General features: G+C 30.4%; 1 long non-coding RNA gene across 2 annotated transcripts in view; it reads left to right on the forward strand.

Moving 5' to 3' along the window:
- LOC107451852 (uncharacterized) overlaps positions 1 to 21,697 on the forward strand; it is a 224,645-nt gene that overhangs the window by 73,144 nt on the left and 129,804 nt on the right. For both annotated transcript variants that reach the window (XR_011636684.1, XR_006225411.2), the window contains exon 4: positions 17,658 to 17,718. This is a non-coding gene — a long non-coding RNA (uncharacterized lncRNA). The remainder of the gene's footprint in view (positions 1 to 17,657; positions 17,719 to 21,697) is intronic.

Here is a 21,697-nt window from a genome sequence, read left to right on the forward strand (position 1 = left end):
AAACATTGTAAAAACTATTGAAGGGGTCTATTTAGTTTAAGGGTTTACGGCACCATATGGATAAGAATTTTTTTTCACTCCAAAAGAACATTTTTACATTAAACTTTTTCTCCGTGTTTTTCTAGATAGATACTTTACAAGTTTCCGAAACTTTTATTAGGTAACAGATTTATTGTCCACGTGAAAAATGGTATTGTTTTCTTTTAAACAAAAATGCTTACCCGAACAATTTAAAAATGTGGCTGATCATTATGCTGCTCTAAGCTCTTGCAATGTAAAAATATATATATATATATAGAAAAACAATGTTACGATTTAGTGACTATATAAACTTTAGTATCGCTCTCTGCAACCTGAAATTGTGGCTTTGTACTTAATTGGGTTTAATAGTTTTGATAATCAGTACTATTAGTTTAAGTAATCTTATAAAATCTTGTGCAGCATCTTTGCAAGGAAATCGTGCCCATGCGATTAAGGTATGCTGCATTAAATTAAAAACAGGGGGGAGAGGCGTAAGAAATCGGTAGCCTTTATGCAACCGATATTTAAAAAGCACACGGTTTGATTCTAAAGGAATCGTTTTATTCGCTGCTTTGTAATCGAATGAAATAAGCGTTTGTGTTTTAGGGATTGTTCTTTCTTATCGTCTGTTCATGGGAAGTGTTCGATCTACGAAATTCTAGAATAAGAACGTATTGGGAAGGACACAATGGAAATCTAATAATGCACCCGAAAAGAATAATGAACCTCGTTGCACCTTCTGAGAAAAAGAGATTTAAAGCGCCCAAGATTCATTTCGAATAGAAGCATGAAGGGAAAGGGGGGGGGGAGATCTTTCATTTATGATGAGTTTTTGCTCTCTTTTGCACGAATAAATGAAAATGGCGGACTGACTTCATTCCAAGGTTTTTGCTATTTCTTTTTTCTCCTCCTTATTGTCTTAAGACTTTTCTGAAAAGAAATAAGGGGGAGACGGAGCTTGAAAAGAAAAAGATGTATGGGGGGGGAGAAGGAAAATTTATTTTCTTCAGCGGGAGTTTTTCAATCTCCCCTTTTCTTTTCCTATAACTTACATCTTTCTTTTTAAACATTTTTCTCTAAACAATGTTGATGAACTTGGGAGCTTTTCCTCCATCGACTTCAACAATTTCATTTTCTTCCAGAAATCTCTTCCTCGTTGTTATTTATATAACTTCACTGTTGAATCCTGTTTCGCAACTGAAAGAATGGGATTATTAAACTTTTATTTATTTATTTATTCAGTGCATAACTTTGAAAGAGTGAGCGTCTAACAGTGCATAGTTACTGATGAGCAGGTTGCTTTTTCTCATTCCCAGTGAATGGGGTGAAAATGTCCATGTTATTTATATGGCATCACTGTAGAGCAGCGGTCGCCAAACTTTTTTGATTATCGACCCCTATATAATTTTTCGAAATCTCCATCGACCCCCGCAAAAGTAATTTTCTGTTAATTAAAATAAAACTCTATTAGATACTGTGTTTATACAGTTATTTTATGATTTTAAACATTTATTAAAGTAATAGTACATTATGTAACAATAGTTTTATGAAAAATATATTAATATTGAAATTTAAATACCTTATTATTAAATAATAAGTAATTATGCATAAGTAGATATAATAAGTAAAGTAACTAAAGATTTACTGCTTCTTGATCAATGAGATGGGTGTGCCTGGTGTTTTTTTGCAAGGTTCGCTATATTGGGTTCAAAATTGGTCAATTTTAATTTTCGTCAAAATTGGTCAATTTTGTAATTTTCGTAAAAAAATACAAAGTGTGCTATAGTTTTGTCGCGGGCTGTACTAATCCATATTATTAATGCTTACCTTCTTTTTTGTGCATTGATAATTAAAATTGATATCTAAACCAAACGAATGGTTTTATCGAAACAATAACTAATTATCCAAAACTATAAAAGTTTTAATAATGACACTGCAAATATTCAACACAGTTTGCAAAGATAGTTGAAACTGCGTATGATATTTGCATTTGTAACGTCAATGCTCGTCACACGTGACATTTGGACAAGCGCATATATGCATATGACTTATAAACTGCGCTGAGTTCGTGCCACTGCGCGGTGGTACGTACATACTTGTTTCACCCCAATAAATATACGTTTATTAATTTATGTTTTATAAAGAAACTGATATTGAGTCAATTATAAAAAAAAATCACAAATTTTACATACTTAATTAGGTATGTGTGATTTGCGTATTGAGAACTGTTTCTTTTTTCGACCCACAATTGACCCTTCCGATTCGGATCGACCCCCATTCACCCCCCTGTCTCAGATCGACCCCTGCTTTTGTTAAATAGACCCTTGGGGGTCTATATAGACCACTTTGGCGACCTCTGCTGTAGAGGCATCCCGATACTCAACTGAATCAAAAGTGTTGAAATTTTATTCAATTTCTTACTATTAGTTCACATTCTCCCAAGTAATAATATAAATTTACTCAAAAAAATATATAAATATAATTAAAAGAAAATTAAATAAAGTTGAGTGTTTACAGAGCAGCACTTCATCAGGGGACATTCTCCCCATATTTTGTTCAAATTTTCAATCTTTAATAAAATACTTTTTATTCATACACTCAAGTTCAAATACAGTTTTTTTTAAAACTTGTACTGGATGACACGTGATGTTTATACAGTTTTTTTTTAAATATTAAATTCATTCATTAAATAGGGATGAGCGAAAAACGAAATGGAATTTTCTGATTGTTCAGCGTTAGTCATTGTTTTAAATTTTACTATAAGCGAAACAATTTATTCAAGATAACATCAGTGATAATTTCTAACTTATAGCTCTATTTGAATAAAAAGTAGTTTATTGCGCACATTAAAATATTTAATTATTTTATATTCGCTGTGTCAGATAAATTCAATAAAGAACGTGACGTGGTATCACGTGTGGTCCACGTCACCAAATGTATACTTTTATAGTTCTCTGATATACCACGTGCCTTTTTTTTTCAATTCCAATTATTAGTTTCGCACTGTCCCTATATATATTTATATATCTTGTTCAATATTCTCCCTATATATATTTATATATTTTAGTTCTATATGGACGAATTTTTTTTTATAATTATTTAGTAAAAAGTAATTAAAATAAAAATTTTCTTTGTTGACTTAAGTAGGAATTTACTTTAATTTTTTGTTTTATATTGCTTGCTTATTCAACTATCGCATGCATCAAAAGAATACACGCTTAAAAATACATTGTTCTTAACGGATAAAAGAACTGTAAATAATTTCAGCGTATTTTAACGTAAAAAATGGTGGCAACTACTTTTCACCAAAGTGGTGTTCCACAACACCAAGAGCCAAGAATATCTTCTTATGGCTATTTAGCTTAAATATTACTTTAAATAACGTTCTTTTGTTCAGCATGTCCTATAAAAAAGAATAAGTATATAAGTAAATAAATATAAAAAATTACTTGATTTTTGACTTTTTTTTAGTGCAGGTAACAATTTTTAAACGAAACAAAAGCTTGCATTCATTATAATTGGGACCAACTAGAGCCAAGAGGAAAATTTCCAAAAAAGGACGAGTCGTTAAATGTCGCTGGATTGTAAATTAGCTTCCTGGTGTAGTGAAACACTAAAAATGTACTTTTACACTTCTTGGTGTAAAGTAACTGCCACCATTTTTGTTATTCAGTAGCGCTACTTGCCTTATTGGTCTACGACAACAACAGCATCTAAAATTTATAATCACTATGAAATATGATACACATAAGAGTCAGTTAAGTTATTTTTACGATACAATATAAAGTAAGAATCAGTCATTTAGGATGCATATATTTACAATATTTCTTAACATAAAATTAGTTTGTTAATCAAAGATAAAACTCAGTGGCGCGACAGCCCATAGAGGGCCTAGGCCTACTGTGCCCATCTCAGCTTTCTTGACCTTGGTCTCTGGTGTGCAGGAGCAGATGTTATCAAAGATAAACACTGTAAAAAGTTTTGGTGTATAGTTGCCCCTTCTTTTGATTCTAAGGTAAACTAAATTTCTTACTGTGCATATTATTTACTTTTTTATTGTTGTAATTTTATTTATTTATTCATTTTTCGTTTATTTTTTTGCTAACAACCCATATTTTCATGCGCATTAGAATCAATTTATGTCTATGCTGCAAAAATATTTTGTTCGTAAAACAAGCACATTTTTTGTTATATATTCGCATTTAATTCCTTCAAACAACTGCTATTTGGTCTATTTTATTAAATTTTTTGGCACGATAGCTACAAATATACTTAAAAGCATACATATTTTACCGCAACACCAAAAAATGGTGGCAACGGCACACCAAAATTTTGTACAGTGTAGGTGTTTGTTTCCATTGTCGAAGACGATTTCATTTATTTCCCAAACCAATTTAATTTCCAGTGTTATTTGCGTATATGACTTTTAATTTTCTTCCAAAAACTAGCTGATTTTTTTGGTGTTGAATAACTTTATTGTAGAACCATTCCAGTTACACAACTGCAATAAAAGGTAGATTAAACTTTATTTGTTCCTCAATTATTGCATGCTTTAAAAGAATACCCGTTTAAAAACCCATAATTGTTGATGGAAATGGAGCCTTAGCCATTTTCATGGAAGTATATTTATTTTATTTTATTTCTACATTACTGCAACTTCTCGTATTATTTATGTCTGTCTACATTGTTCATTGCAGTTACGCGCCTGAAGGAGTTATTAAACTTTACATTTACATTCATTTTTCCACGAACTTCTATGAACTTCAACAATTTCATTACTTTGTAAAAAGTCTATAACTTCTTTTGCTGTTTAAATATCTTCACTTTTAAAATGTATTTTTTTGCATTCGAAACAAAATAATTGTTACACTTTATTTATTCTCTTATTGCGAACCTTAAAAGAATGACCCATTAAAAAAAATAAAAACGAACGTTAAAAAACCTAGTTCTTGATGAACAGGAAGTTTCAAACATTTCTATGGATTACAGAAATTTCAGTTTCTTCCAGAAACTCTAATTTTCTTGTTGTCTTTATTGTTGAATCCAGTTACGTAACTGAAAGAAAATAATTTTTTTTAATTTTTTATTTATTTATAGTGCATTTAAAAAGAATGTATATTCAAATATACATAATTAACACTTAGAAGCTATTAGAACATTATATCTTCAGTTCTGGTTATAAATGCTCTAATCAAAATTTCAAATTAGGTTAGGATTAGGTTTTCATTTGTATTTAATTTCTATCCTTTTCTGTTAAGCCTGTTTTTTCTGTTAAGTCGAAAAAATAACTTTGCTGACTCTTATGCTATCATTCTAAAAATTAAAATAAAATAGAAATAAAATAAATTAAAATAAAATTAAAATAAAATAAATAAAAAAATTAAAATAAATTTCAGTTTTACTGAACATTAAAAATGGTGGTTACATTAAAAGTTGGGTAAATGAACATTAATGGTGTATTTAAACAGCAAAAACCTCGATTTAACTCATTTTGATTTTACCGAATTCTTCGACTAAACGAATATTTTTCTGTCCCGACAAAAAAGGTGCTAAAATGCTCTCATTTAACGAATTTTTAGCTTTTATTTAACGAACAACAATCACTGAAAAAAAAATCGCAGATTAAAAAAAAACTGAAACTTTGAATTTTTCGCACTTAAAATTTTGAATATTTCACACCCTAATCGACGTGTGTAAATATATGTATTATTTATTAAATTTTAAAAGTAAATAGCGTTAAGGAATTAATATCATTTTAAAGTTGATTTCCTAACGTATAACTTATAATTTTTAAGCTCGTAGTAAACAATAGTCACTTTTTTTTCATTATCTGCATATCTGAGGGTATTTTGCATTGATATTTTTATACCATATTCATTACAAAAATTGATATTTGATTTAACGAAAAGATCCCTTGCAGCCAAATAACTTGGGCCCTCATTCGTCCAAAATTATGAATTTTGGCCCAGTAAGGCTTCAAAGGGCCTTTATTTTTCCGAATTTTCCGATTCACCGACCACTTTACAGTAACTTTACACCCAATATAGGTCCTATATAGAATTGTCAGATTCACCCGATATTTTGTATCCATTATTTAGCCAATGCAGGTTCTATATTGGTCAATGTAGACCCTATGTAGACCATTCTAGGATCCATATTAAAAAATCTAGACATCCCTATATGGGTCCCTCGGTGCTTCTTATAGGACTCATATATCGAGCCATGGTAAAGTTGTTGCTAAGGATTCGTCGGTCCCAATCCATTCGTTAAATCGAGGTCCAACGGTATTAAAATACAATTTTATACTTAAAATACAATTTTAAATCTTAATACAATTTTATGTTTAGGTACCTTCCCTTATCGAGTATTTGTTGTTCGTCGGACTCTTCCTAGAAGGGGATAATGAGTGAAAAATTTGAAGGGGACAGATTGCATATTTTCCACGCTATAAATCGTTGAGTTTAACGTTTTTCTTCTTCATAATCTCAATTTCCGTTAAGAGAAGAGGAGAAAAAAAAAAAGTCTAAACAAAAAAAGAAAACTAAACACTATAGAAAGCCAGCATTTGCTGAGAAGATAAACTTGTAATTTTGTTGACACAAGTCATTTCCTGCCACAAAAAACCTCATTCATTATTCAACAGTCTTCTTCGCTTATACTTTTTTCTTCTTCTTTTTCTTCTCTTCTTTATTGTCGCCAACAAATTTGCCACTTTCTCTTCTTCATCTTTCTACAATGGATAAGGATGATGCAGGCTTTGATGACACTGAACCTTGACCCTGAACTTCATTGCAACCGCAACAGCTACGGTTAATAATTTGAGTTGTTTGCTATTTTTTTTCCTTCTCTCATTTTTTTAATTTTACAGAGGCTTCTATTCCACAAAAATACCCGATTTCTTTTATTTTATTTTATAACGTCGTTGATTAGCCGACCCGATTTTGGGTTTACCACTACTAATGCTCAACTCCGTAAGAAAAATCTATATCCCAAGACAATGAAACTCCTGGATCAAGTATTGGGAGAAATTTGCCTTCGTGGAGGACTTTTTAATGGAACTAACCCGCATTTGCGTTACATGGAGAGAAAGACCACGAGAACCTTCCACGGTTAGCCTGACGGCAAGGGAACTCTAACCCATGATCCGTCAACTACTGAAGATATTTTACGTCAGCACTGTGGTCGGTGCAAGCCAGATTAGAAATTCGCACCGACCAACCATCGCTGGGACTCGAACCCGGTTCACCTAATTGGAAGACGAATGCTCCGTTTCCTGAGCTCTCACAACTCTCTATGCAATTGTTGTCGATATGCCGACTCGATGCAATTGCTACAGTCAGCCCGAATGTCTTTAGGCTAATTGAAAATTATAAAAATCTTACTCAATCAGCCTGAATTTTCTTAAGCTCATTACATTAAATTTAAAAGGGTCATAAAAACGGCTTGGAATAAATCAGGGTAATAGAGCAATCAATGTTATATTCCGTAATAAGCCCAGATCTAAGTAAATTCATTGTAATACACCTAAAAGTATCAGGCTTATTAGAAAATACTGATAATTAGCTTCTGATAATCAGCTACGGTTAATAATTTGTGCTGTTTGCTACTTTTTGTCCTTTTTTTTTTAATTTTAAAGAGGCCTTTATTCCAAAAAATTCGAAATTCTTTTTTTTAATTTTATAACCGTCGTTGAGCAGTCGACCCAATTTTAGGTTTACGACTACTAATGTTCAACTCCGTAGTCTTGTAATTTTGAACCCAATCCAGACGATAAGGAAACTCCTGGATCAGTACCCCTAGAGGTATGATTCGTTATGGGAACATGGAGGACTTTGTAACTCGACAGATTTAGGGTGCGTCAGTCACCATTTACTACACGGAGAGTCTTCGGCCGACAGAGATCGAATCCACGACCTCTTGGACATGGGCCTACTGCCCAACCAACCAGGCTATCCTAAATTTCAGCTTTTCTAAATTTCATTCGATATTTTTTATATTCTTGTTTTTTTTACTTCGATAAAATTGAAAATCGTTAATAGTATAAGCGAAATTTTTCGCTCCATTCATTTATTACGTAAGCACCTAAATGGGGGAAGGGGGATTTGTGATTTGCTTATTTATTGCCTGGGTAAGAGTAGGGGACACGTAAGACATAGTGCGCACGTAAGACAATTAAAATATCCTTAGTTTAAATTTTTTTTCTTGAAAAAGCAAAATGAAAACTGTAACAAAAAATATTACACATGAAAAGATTTCAATGAAATTTGAATTTTGGGAAGGAAAAAATTGGAGAAAAAAATTTCTTTGAAGAGTTTTTGAGGTCAACAGTTTAGAACACAAAATATTCCAAAGAATATTCAACTCAAAATTTTATAAAATGATATAATGTTAATTTTGTTTTCTTCAAAAATGCATCTTTTTTTTTAAATTCAGTCTTTAAATTACACAAAAAAGTCAAAATTCTAGCCAAACACAAGGGGAGGGGGTGTTGCTACTTTCTTACGTAAAGCATGGCATGAGATTGTGTTTAGCTTTATTTTTGCTGTCAAGGGAGGATTGTTTTTAAGACTAAGTCCAAAATTGTTGACATAAATATGCGGACGTAATACGAACTGCCATTTTGTAATTTTAAATAATAACAATAAGTGATCAATTTCAGAAGCCTTTTTTTTCTTTCTTTCTTTTTTTTTTGTTAATTTTTTTTGTCGCTAAGTTCATGTAACTTGCATATTCAGTTTTATTTATCAATTTTTAACATAGATGCTACATAAATTTTTACCCTGCAGCCTTACCAAAATCGATTCGGTGTTGAGCCACGATATCGGTATTGGGGCTCAACGTTACAAATTTGATGCTTACTCGATAAGTTTAACCAGAGTATCATGTAATTTATTTAGGGTGTTACGAATATGGTTTAACGTATCACCATACTAAGGGTGCGTCAAATTTAAACGATATTTCTGTTCGACATGCTCCGAGCAGTGAGTGATTGTCAATAAAGCAGTTAGGAAAAGTTTAATGCCTTTGAAAAATGAATAAATAATAATATAATAATAATAATAATAATTAAAAATTAGATTAAATAAAGTAAATTAAAATGAAAAAACAATTAGAAAGCTTACAGTGATCAGATCATCACAGTTGTTTTCTGCAGAATATAAAAGTCTTAGGCCAAAATAGTAATTTAAAGTAAAGTTATATGCTATAAAATGGCGAATTTGTTATTATCCTGGCTTTCATTTTCCTGGCTTATGAATGCCAGGACATTGAAGTGTTACCAGAAATTTTTTTAACTACTAATATTGTAAGGAGGGAAAGCAAATATTAACCTTATACCAAGTTTATGTATGATTGTAATATGGTTGGATGTAATCAAAGTTATTTATTTATTTAATGATTGATTATTATACACAATTTTATTCTGTACAAGTCAGCAACAAAAAATGGATGTCAGTGGATAAAAAAAAATTAAATTAAGCAATTTATGGTTCATCTAACATAAAGGCATAAGTTGAGTTACTTACTATTAACTTAAAATGACTGTTTTTTAAATTTCTAAGCTAATATGTCATTTTCCTGGCATTCAAGATTTGGTGAATTTCTATTTTTTATTTTTTTTTTCTCCTCGAGCAAATGTCAATAAACTACACTGCTGTCTGTAAAATATTAATAAGTGTAACTAAAGAAGTATACAAAAGAAATTTTAGATTATTTTGAAGACTTAAAATTTGAAGAAATTTTTTGGTTCTTGTCATTTTTTTTCTTTCAACAATTGTTTTCTCTTGCTTGAAATAATAATATGTATAGTTTTTCCACGTGGTTTATTACATTTAGCGCCCGAATTGTGATCTAGTTGACCCAATAATTCCCTAGTAGTTGTAGTTGTAGTTCATTTACGTCGCGCTAGAGCTGCACAATGGGCTATTGGCGACGGTCTGGGAAACATCCCTAAGGATGATCCGAAGACAAGAGATCACAATTTTGATCCTCTGCAGAGGGGATGGCACCCCCGCTTCGGTAGTCCAACGACCTGCTAGCGAAGTCGAGCACTTTACGGTAGCACAGTTTAACGAGGACCAATACCGCACACCCTCGGTTCCTACGCAGACTGATCCAAGTGGGTCACCCACCAATAATTCGCTTGTAATAATGCTTTAAGCACCCTCCGTCTAACTTGCTATTGCGCTCTCAGCAACGATTCTAAGCATTTTTTTTTATTTTCTTCCGATTAACAACTAACTTATAATCATTTCCATATGAAATGTCCGTTTAAATGTGAATTTATCTTTTATTCAGCTTTTTTCCATACATTTTTTGAAACTTCCTTATTGTTTTATTTCAAATATCTTATAAAATACAATTGTAGAGAAAATAAAATGGGATATTAAAACTGCATGACACAGTATTCAATAAATTTGGAAGAATAATTCAGAAGAAAAGCGAGCTTCGTTTTGATTGGTTGCTTTCTTCATGCTTGACTGCTCAAGTCTGAATCTTAACTCTCGCCAACCATTCGACTTTTTCATTGGATTGTTTTTCTGGTGGCAACATGACATTTGATGGATGGCCTTTGTTCACTTTGGACACAGGATGAAATTAATCTCGATCCCGGATTACTTTTCATGGAATTAAACTGGAATTGGCTTCACACTCTATGAATTCAATTACATTGTTTTTCATGGCCAATCGAAATGCAAATATAATGATGATTGTGATCATTTGAATCCATTTCATTGTTCCTTATCGGCTGACAATCTTTTCTATTTAGGGGTATTTTTAAAGAAATTGAAAACGTTTCATGGATATCAATTTTAACAACTGATATTATTTCATTTAGGCAACAACAAAAAAATTACCTATTAATTGTGGTTATTTTAAAAATAATTATCATTGGAAATGCAAATATAATGAGGATTGTGATCATTTAAATCTATTTCATTGTTTCTTATCAGTGAAAATCTTTTTTACTTTGGGATATTTTTAAGTAAATTGAAAACGCTTCATGGATATTAATTTTAACAACTGATATTATTTTATTTAAGCAAAAAAACAACCTAATAATTATCTTAATTTTTAAAAATAATTAACAATCGAAATGAAAATATAATAAGGATTGTGATCATTTAAATCCATTTCATTGTTTCGTATCGGCGAAAATCTTTTTTACTTTGGGATATTTTTAAAAAAATTAAAACCGTTTCATGGATATCAATTTTAACTGATATTATTTTATTCAAGCAACAACGAAAAATGATTAATTATTTTAATTTTAAAAGTAATTAGCAATCTAAATGCAAATATAATGAGGATTGTGTTCATTTGAATCCATTTCATTGTTTCTTATCTGCTAAAATCTTTTCTATTTAGGTGTATTTTTAAATAAATTGAAAACCTTTCATAGATATTAATTTTAACAACTGATATTATTTTATTTAAGCAAAAAAAAAAAACTTATCAATTATGGTAATTTAAGAAATAGTCAGCAATCAAAATGCAAATATAATGAGGATTGTCATCCTTTAAATCCATTTAATTGTTTTTTATCGGCTAACAATCTTTTCTATTTAGGGGTATTTTTAAAGAAATTGAAAACGTCTCATGGATATTAATTTTAACAACTGATATTATTTTATTTAAGCAAAAAAAATGACCTAATAATTATCATAATTTTGAAAAATAATTATCATTGGAAATGCAAATTAATGAGGATTGTGATCATTTAAATTCATTTGATTGTTTATCTAAAATCTTTTCTATTTTGGGGTATTTTTAAATAAATTGAAAACGTTTTATGGGTATTTATTTTAACAACTGATATTTAATTTAAGCAAAAAAATAACCTATTAATTACGGTAATTTTAAAAATAATTAACAATCGAAGTGAAAATATAATAAAAATTGTGATCATTTAAATCCATTTCATTGTTTCTTATCAGCGAAAATCTTTTTTACTTTGGGATATTTTTAAGAAAATTAAAACCGTTTCATGGATATCAATTTTAACTGATATTATTTTATTCAAGCAACAACAAAAAATAACCAATTAATTATTTTAATTTTAAAAGTAATTAGCAATCAAAATGCAAATATAATGAGGATTGTGATCATTTGTATCCATTTCATTGTTTCTTATCTGATAAAATCTTTTCTATTTAGGGGTATTTTTAAAGAAATTGAAAACGTCTCATGGATATATTCATTTTAACAACTGATATTATTTTATTTAAGGAAAAAAAAATGACCTATTAATTATGGTAATTTAAAAAATAGCTAGCAATCAAAATGCAAATATAATGAGGATTGTGATAATTTAAATCCATTTCATTGTTTCTTATCTGCTAAAATCTTTTCTATTTAGGAGTATTTTTTAAATAAATTGAAAACGTTTCATGGAATGATCTATTATATACAGCAATTTTAAAAATAATTATCTAATTAAAGGTAAATTTAATTACGATTGTGATTAATAAATTTTAAAATCGAAACAGAATTTATTTGGAATTAAATCTCTTCAGATAAAAGGCTATTAAAAGATCCGAATCATGGATTCAGTACTCGAATCCTATCCTGTTAGACATTCAGACTAATGATTCAATCTTAAGTATTTAATTGATAAATGATTGGTGGAAATAATTGATGAAACCCGTTTAATTGGTTCCCCGTTAATGTGATAAAACGGTTAGAGGCCTATTTGCATTCTTAAACGATTAATAACAGTGATTAATGATTCAACCTTGATGTTAATGTTAACGGGATAAAAAGTGGGAAATGTGATTTATAGTTTTATCATATTATTAAATAAATAATTAATACAAATATTTTAAGAATCAACAGTAAAATGGTGTACTTTTAATGTTATAAAGAAGAAACTTCAAATATGTATAACTTTCTAGATAGTATGAAGAAAATTATGCTGTATTTTTTTCTGCAGTTCTGAAAAAGGAGGCAATTTGACGCAATTCAGACAGTTGTAAATATTATTTCCAACGTGTTTAATGATTTTCCTTTTATTAGGGGGGGGGGGAGGTNGGGGGGGGGGAGGGGGGCGAGGAATTAATATGTTTTTGAATTAGTTTGCTATGCAATCTGAAATGAAATAAATAAAAAAAATAAAACGTTAAACATGTGCGATCAAGCTGTAAAAAAATTTTGAAATAAATGAATAAGTGCAGTTTTCGAAATTTTTTTTCATTATTTCTCTTTTTCAATAATATACAAAGCTGTAACAGTTTCTTTTTAAAAAAACTTTTTTACCTTTTTCAATCGTATTTAAGAAAAGAAACTAACGAAAAACACTGCTAACAGTACATTCATATTTATGATTTACTCTTAGCTAGGGGGAAGGAATATTGCAATTATTTTTGCGAGATTCCTTAAAGTTTAACTGAGTTTTACTCTTAACAGACATTTTTATTAACCATTAACATTAGTTGTCTTTGTATTAAGGTAGTTACAAATTTATTTTCCGCAAAGGTTCTCTATTTTTTCCTATAGATTTTTCATGAAAAGTAAAATCGTATCGCGAATCTTGTTTTAAAGGCTTTTTTCTTACAGAACAATGAAAAAATAATATAAAATAAAAATCTTTGAAATAAAAGATCTAACCTTTCCATCAGCTCAGACGATTATATCCGCAAAAAGGAGTGCTTTCTAATACTGTATCAATATAGCCAAACAAAATATATCAATACAATAGTGTGTGAGGAGTTTTTCTTAATTTCCTTCGTGTTTTTTTTCTTTTTGTATTTATTATGCTATATATATATATATATATATAATCTCTGAGTTTATAGGATTGATTAATGTAAGCTTTAAATTTTCTCAATGTTGAAGCTGTACTTTTACTAAATTAATTTAAAGTTACCAGAAACTTTGAGAAGTTTGAAGTTCACAATATTCTAACAACAGTCCTTAGTTTTGAAAAATATCAAATATTAATTAATTACCAAAATGTGAGTTATTGTAGTAATGATATTAGNTATATATATATATTGTAGCACAATAGCATTATTTACCTTGCGTGTTTATTGGTAATTTCAGTAAAAGTCTGTAAAAGTATGTTGTTTACTGGAATCTCACTTTCTTATTCAATTTCGAAATAATTTATTTTGGAGATCAACTTTTTGGCGCTTTAAATTTAATTTTTCGCGCAGTTGTCCTAAAATGGATTTTACTAAAATATCACAGGTGTAAATACTTGTATGCCTTCAGCTGCCAAAGAAATCACCAGCAATAAGGTGGAAGATCGATTGGTGCAACAGCTCGAAATGTCTATTAAAGAGAAAGAAAGAAAAAAAACGTTGTTACCGCAGTCTTTTTTGAAATATAGACGTAATATTTTTGCTCTGAAAGATTACCATTATCACACTTTTATGTTAGAACTTCCTCCGTTTACTGATAAGGCAGTCATCCAGACATGGAAATGGATGTAATTGTAAATATTTCACCTGTTAGTTGCAAATGTCTCCTCACGCGATGTCGCAATAATCCCCATTGTTATTATAACGGCAATTAAGGTTGTCACCGTAAGAAAATATCTGAACACAAAAAATGGTGGTAACTACTATACATTAATGTGGTGTTCCACAACGTCAAAATAAGAGGATCGTTCCTAGCGCTGTAAAACACCTAGAAAGAATGTTGTTTTTTTACAGTAATTGGTTCAACCACCATGTTTCTTATTTAGTAACATTAAAATTTATAATTACAGTAAGATATAATTCAGTATTTATAATTTTCAGTAGGTTCGTGGAATACAAAGTTCGCCTTCCAATGAGGGGAGCTGTGTTCGAATCCCAGTGATGGCTGGTTGATACGAATTCAGCATCCGGCTTGCACCGACCACAGTGTTGACGTAAAATATCGTCAGTGGTAGATGGATCGTGGGTTAGAGTCCCCTTGCCGTCACGCTAACCTAGGGAGGTTTTCGAGGTTTTCCTCACCACGTAACGCAAATGTGGGTTAGTTCCATCAAAAAGTCCTTCACGAAGGCAAATTTCTTCCATTACTCGATCCAGGAGTTCCCTTCTCTTCTGAATAAGGTTCAAAATTGCAAGGCTACGGTGTTGAACATCAGTAGTCGTAAACCGAAAAAAAAAGAAAAGGTTCGACTGTTCAACGACGGCTATAAAATAAAATATTCCAGGTTGAAAGCGATACCCTGACCTTCGAAAACTCTTCTTTCATTCCATTATCCTTCTCTCCTGAGTTACTTGTTTAAATGATTTGTATTCATCAATTTTTTAAATTGATCGACATCGCTCCACTTCAATACTGTATAGTGATCGTTTCGTTAATATAGTAATTATGATCATCATATAGTAACGATTGAACGATTTTTCGGTATTACACAAAGTCTCAGAATTCATCCTATTTGTGCCCCTCGATCACTCATTCTGTGTCGATGCTGATGATGGTGTCAGACCTCGATATAAGGTCACCCTAAGGGACATCGCAAAAGTGACCTTATAAGCGGGGTGACCTTTTAACCGATTCATTAGCAGTTCGTAACTAAGCACGTAAACAGTACACATTATAACTTTTTAAGAATGTTAATACAAATGAAAACGATCGGCCATAAATTAAATCTTTAAGTCAATAAATTTTAACAGAATTAGTAAAGAATTAAAGAATGTTAGATTTTCAGAAATTTTTTTAATTTAAAATAAAGCTGTTTACAAATTTCTTCAAAGTGTACATACATACATTACATCTTACCTTATTTAAAATAATCATTTATACAGGTCTGTCTCGTTTTTGGTTTCATTTTTTGAACAATGTTTTCTAAATTTTGTAACTTCTCGAAATGTTCTTCAGCTCCCTCATGGTTTGTAAAAAAATTTCATATGACATTTATCGCATTGAAGGCTTTTACAGCTACAGCCTCAGGATCACTGTCATTGTAATCACTGTCCACAACTTGTGAAACAATTTCAGAAATTGTAGCTTGTTCATTGGCTGCAACATTTTCCTAGAACTCGAGAGGGGTAATTGCCTTGTAAGGAAGTTAAATAGGATTTTGTTCGAAGCCTCAGATAAAAATGACCCTATAAGCGATAACGATTTTTAAAACTTGACCATATATCCGATAATCTGTAACAAAGAATTTCTATTCAGCGAGCCGGGACTTTGGAAAAGTGACCTTATAAGCGGGGTGACCTTATATGTGGATGACCTTATATCCAGGTCTGACTTATTTGCTATAACACCAAAACGATGTAGGAGCACAAATAATGTAGTTGAAAGATTGTTTCGGAACCCTGTAAGTGCGACGGCCACCATTAAACATTGATATATATATGATAAATCGAAACAGTTTAGTTTAGAGTATCGTCCGAAAAGACCGGGGTTCGATCATCGAAAGCCACTAATATCCACCGAGTACATATCCGTGGAATCGGTTGGTCGCTGTGGTTTGTCGCTGAGCAGTACCATGGATACAGGGATCTGGAAAAATTTACCTTTTCCTTTAGTTCTATGCCTAAAATGCGGAAATGGCCTCTCAAAATAGTGGTACTGCCATCTATCTGGGGAGATCTGAGCAAAGTCGCACTTCCACTCTAGTGGTGCTCTCTTGTCAGGCGAAAAGCGCTCCTTACGGTCTTGATCCGCAAGGTTAAGAAATAGTTGTTAAGGAACAGTTTAATGTTTAGCCACGCCATATGAACTCGACAGTACTTGAAAAACGTATAAGTGGCAAAAGTTGCAGAAATGTTTGTTATTACCAAGTGGACATTTCTTTTTATGACCTGTCATTTAAGCTTTAAGAAAGTGACATATGTACACTTAAACTGTACGTCGATTTCAGGTCCAAATATAAATATTTTAGTTATTACAGGCAGAGCTATTTTGTTTCTGCAGAATAAACCATAATAATGAAACGTTTGAGCTACCACTTTTTATATTTTAGAAAAAAAGGGAATAATCCCATCAGAAAAATGAACAGTTGCACGAAACTCAATAGTTTTGAACGAAATGATTATTTAATTTATTTTAGAGAAATAAATGTCTAGCTGTCTTTCAAAATAACTACATTATAGGAATTTCATTCAAAAACTAGAATTCGCAAAAGGCGAATAAAAAAACGTTCTATTTCTCGAAAATTTTGGGGGGTGCGGACTCTTATCCATACATCAATCGATGTTCAGCACCTTCTGCTGGGTGTGATGAAATCCCACTTCCATTCTGTGAACAGATAGCCTCTTGAATTTCGAAATTTTCACCCTAACTACTTAAGCCCACGCGAACAGGGCAGGTGTGCCCCCCTCCACCCCACTCATTCCTTCCGACTCCTCCCTTAAGTCATGATTTAAGAAACTATTCCGACTCATCTGCGACAATAACTAAAAAATTTCGGAAGAATCGGGGGGGGGATGTAACGGCACCCCCTTTTCCTCAACACCACCTCTTCTCATCATCCCAGTAGATACTTTGCTTCATTGAGCCTTTTAAGAGAAACTTTTTGTTTTTAGATTTTAGTTATAGAGTCAATATATTATTTCCGTATATTCTTCCCCCCTTCCTCTTAGCTAGAGGTGTATTTATTGAGGGGGAATAGTGTCTGTTCCCCCCTCATTTACCCGAAACGCGTTTTTTGGTCTTTAATAGCTAAAGTTTCGCTGTTATTGTCTTTTCAGACCCTGGATATGTTAGATGTGATTTCTTATTATGCGAAAAATAGCGAGTTTTACTTCCAAGGTAAGAATTTAAAATATTCTTTAGTGCATTTTCTTATTATGCTTATTTATTTCCTGTTTTTTCCAGACATTTAAAAAAATAAAAAAAATAAATGCTAATTATTATGCTCGTATCGTCAATATATGTTATAACCGGCTCATTCTTAAAAGAAATTTGTGTGAAAATTTTGAATTATGTTAAAAATTATTTTTATAAAAACTTCTTGTTAACTTAATTATCAGAAAATATGCCTTAAGATTATTTCATTAAGGATATATATATATNTTACCAATGTTCAACTCCGTAGCCTTGTAATTTTAAACGCAATCCAGATGAGAAGGTAACTTTTGAATAAAATACTGTGAGAAATTTGCCTTCATGGAGGTCTTTTTGATGGAACTAACCGGCATTGCGTTATATGGAGAGGAAAACCACGAAAGCCTCCCCTCTTAGCCTGATGGCAAGGGGACTCTAACCCATGATCCGTCTACCACTAAGGATATTTTACGTCTGCACTGTGGTCAGTGCGAGCCACGAGCGGAATTCGAATCAGCCAGCCATCGCCGGCATTCGAGCCCGATTCACTATATTAGGAAGTGAGTGCTCTATCCCCTGAGCCACCACGACTCTCTATCTTCTTTCGTTGGAGTTCCGACATTATTAAAAAAATAAATAAATAAGAAATTAATTCACAACTGTGAATGTACTAGCCAAAAGAAAAACTGCAAATTATTTTGAAAATATTTAATGCGAAATATTTTAAACTGTGAATTTTTCTGAGTGTGTATATTTGCAGAAAAGGAATAAAATAAACTGACTGGTGGTTTTTAAAAAAATAACTGTTACAAACTTTGAGAATAGTTATCAAAGAAATGTAATTCTTTATTCGTGAGTTGATATATTTTAGTTTTAATTTAAAAACTCGATGAAAAAAACTTATGGATTTTTTTTTACATTTGGGAACCTCTACGATTTTTACTGTCGGAACCCTAGGGTTCGAACGGAACAGTTGATTTAAATAACTTTTGAATTTCTTATTTTATTATAGAAAAAACTCAAAGTTCATGTTTTCTTTATTTAAGCTCGAAATAGCATCTAAATCAAAATTTGTAACTAGAAGCGAAAATTCGTTCTCTTTCGTTACTGTTATAATATTATTTGTGGGTTTCTTAATAAAAAATAGCGCATATTTTTAATTTATTTTATAGGAATAACTGAAACAAACATTAGGATTTCCTCAGTATTTAGAAATACATATAAATTTGTTTCTAATTTTCTCAAAATCAAAAAAACTTGAATGAATAGCTTCTAAAGAAAACTTTTATTCATTTTTCAAACTCCATATCTTCATATTGCATTTATATTTACATATAATGAATATTATAATATAATAATTTAAAATATTTGCATAGCATATCTCTTATTAGCCTAGCCTAGATTTTGAAATTATTTTTATAATTAGAAATATCGTATAGTTGAAAAACATGTTTAAATAATTAATTTTATTTAGTATCAACTGTAATAAAAATTATCACAATCCTACGCTAGTTGTCTTATTAAAGCTCTCAAATTAAGTTTTTTTTTTAAAACTTGTCAAACAATTAAATTTCTGTTATTGTTTTTGAATTGCTTATTCTAGAAAAGAAAGGAAGGAAATATGAGAGAAATTTTGCGAAGGAGTTGAAAGTTAGTGTACCCTGTTCTAGATAAAATTATGAATTTCTTTCGAAGTATTTTATTTTTTCAAAACATAGTTTCAGATAACTTTAGTCTTGAAACAGTCGAAGAAAGTTGAAAAAAAATTTGATGTGTTTTGTTTTATACAAAAATCCTTTTTAATGAGCATTTTAATGATTAATTACTGGTGCACTAAAATAAATTACTTTTTTTTAAGAAATAAAACTTCTTTTTATTGCAGACTAACTTGATAGGCCGATTAAATTATTACTTTTCGTTTAAATTTTACTTTTCAGATAAAATTAAAGGCTTATAATTAGGGCCTAATTTAGGGGATCGAGAATTAACCTTACGAATTGTCAGTTACCAAATTAGGTGATTTTTTTTAATCGAAATGAATGTCCTTGATGATTGACAGATTAAAATGATTCACAAACTGAATATATTTTTTCATTGATTGACCTACCAAATAAAAAACTATCAAGTATGAATAATTCAGCTTTCTTTTCAATTAAAAATGTTTCGTAAAAATGATTCTAGTTATTGTAGCGATGCATATTTTATAGCTGTTTGAAGATATTTTTTGTAAATCTGGAAACATTAAATGAAAAAATATTTTTTTTTTTTTTTAAATAACTCCAGAATTAACTATTGCTATCTCAAAATTATATATAAAGTTTCCTTTAGAAGTTATTTCTAGATATTATTATTTCCTATTGTCATTGATTTGTTTCAGGCATATGTTCACATTTTATGTACTAAAGTATGTTCAAGGTTGAACCATAATATCAGTATCTTGAACCTTAATGCGGTGCAAACTTATAACAAACAACAATAAGGTGTTAAATTTAACCACGTTTCCGTTCAAGTAATGCCGTAGTCTAATGTAATCGTGTGTAAGAAGCACAATAATATGGTGCAACTTAGCAATATATTGAGGTAAAGGCAAATTTTAACAATATGGGTCAATACGCTCCAAAATTTATGATAGTATACATCCACTTTGACTGAATCCAAAATAACAATTGCGTTTTTGTGATTCACTCTGTACATCGATTTCTTTTTATTATTATTATTATTTAGTATTTTTTATTATTTTTTTGATTACTTAAGACGTATTTGATTCAATTTAATTTTATCTAACAATAGAATTAAAAGTTAGAAGTGAATTTTTTTTTTACAATTCCAATTTATAACAATATTTTTTTCTCCTCATATTTTTAATAAAGTTACTTGAATTAAAATATCATAAATTAGCGGATAAAAGTACTATTTCCTTGAAAATTATGCAAATTATGCAAATAAATATATTAATTTTTGCATCTAATATATACTTATATTCAATCAAACAATGCAACGGTAAGGTTTCTTGTTTTTGAATTAGTGAAGGAATTTCTGGACAAACTTCTATGTTAAAAAAATGTTTAAAAAGTATGTTAAAAAAATGAACTAGTTTTATTCAAATGTTCCCACCCTCAAATAATGTAACGATTAAGTTTCTTGATTTCGAATTCGCGTAAAGAGCTAATAATGTTGGTGTAAATTTAAAAAACGTAGTTTAAAAACGAAAAATTAAAAAATGAAAGCGATGGCTGACAGTACTCACTATTTAAATATAAATTTTCCTCTAAATAATGCGACAAAGCGATAATGATGTATATAAAATTGTCGAAAATAATGGAAGAGAAGTGTGCGCTCTAAATGTTTTGAACGTAAGAAGATTTTTCAGAATATTTAAAAGAGCGAAAACAGAACATTGTAATATAAGTCACTATATTTAAGAAAGGGATGAATTAAATCCAAGCGTTTGATTGTGAGGTTGCCAAATAATAGATGTAGAAAACATTCAGTGGCGTTTATTCTTTGGATAAGTAAATGCGGTATTTTAAATTTCAATGAAAAGAGTTAGAAATCGTATTTAACGGGTAATTTATTGAAATGAAATGCATTTTTCCCCATTTTAACTGTTGTCGGTAGGCTTTTAATGGAAAAGCGTGTTGTATTTGGATAATTGAAAGCTTTATTACAAATTTAACACCATCTCTTTTATGTTATAATAACGTTTAAATATAAGGTTAAATTACGATTGATTGAGAGTTAAATGTATATCTTAAACAAAGTGTCGATAGCCTTGAAGAATTATCAACATCACTGATACTGTAGAAGCAAAGTATTGATACATACATTTGATACTTTATAGTATAGTTACTAAATTTTGATTTATGTAGCAACTTGCTGTGTATATCGATAGTAAGTTATTATAATCGATATTAAATTGTGTTTTGGTGTTCCTCTTTCGATAATTAAGCAATAATTAATTTAC

The sequence above is a fragment of the Parasteatoda tepidariorum genome, chromosome 4 (assembly GCF_043381705.1).
Source record: "Parasteatoda tepidariorum isolate YZ-2023 chromosome 4, CAS_Ptep_4.0, whole genome shotgun sequence".
Lineage (NCBI taxonomy): Eukaryota > Metazoa > Arthropoda > Arachnida > Araneae > Theridiidae > Parasteatoda > Parasteatoda tepidariorum.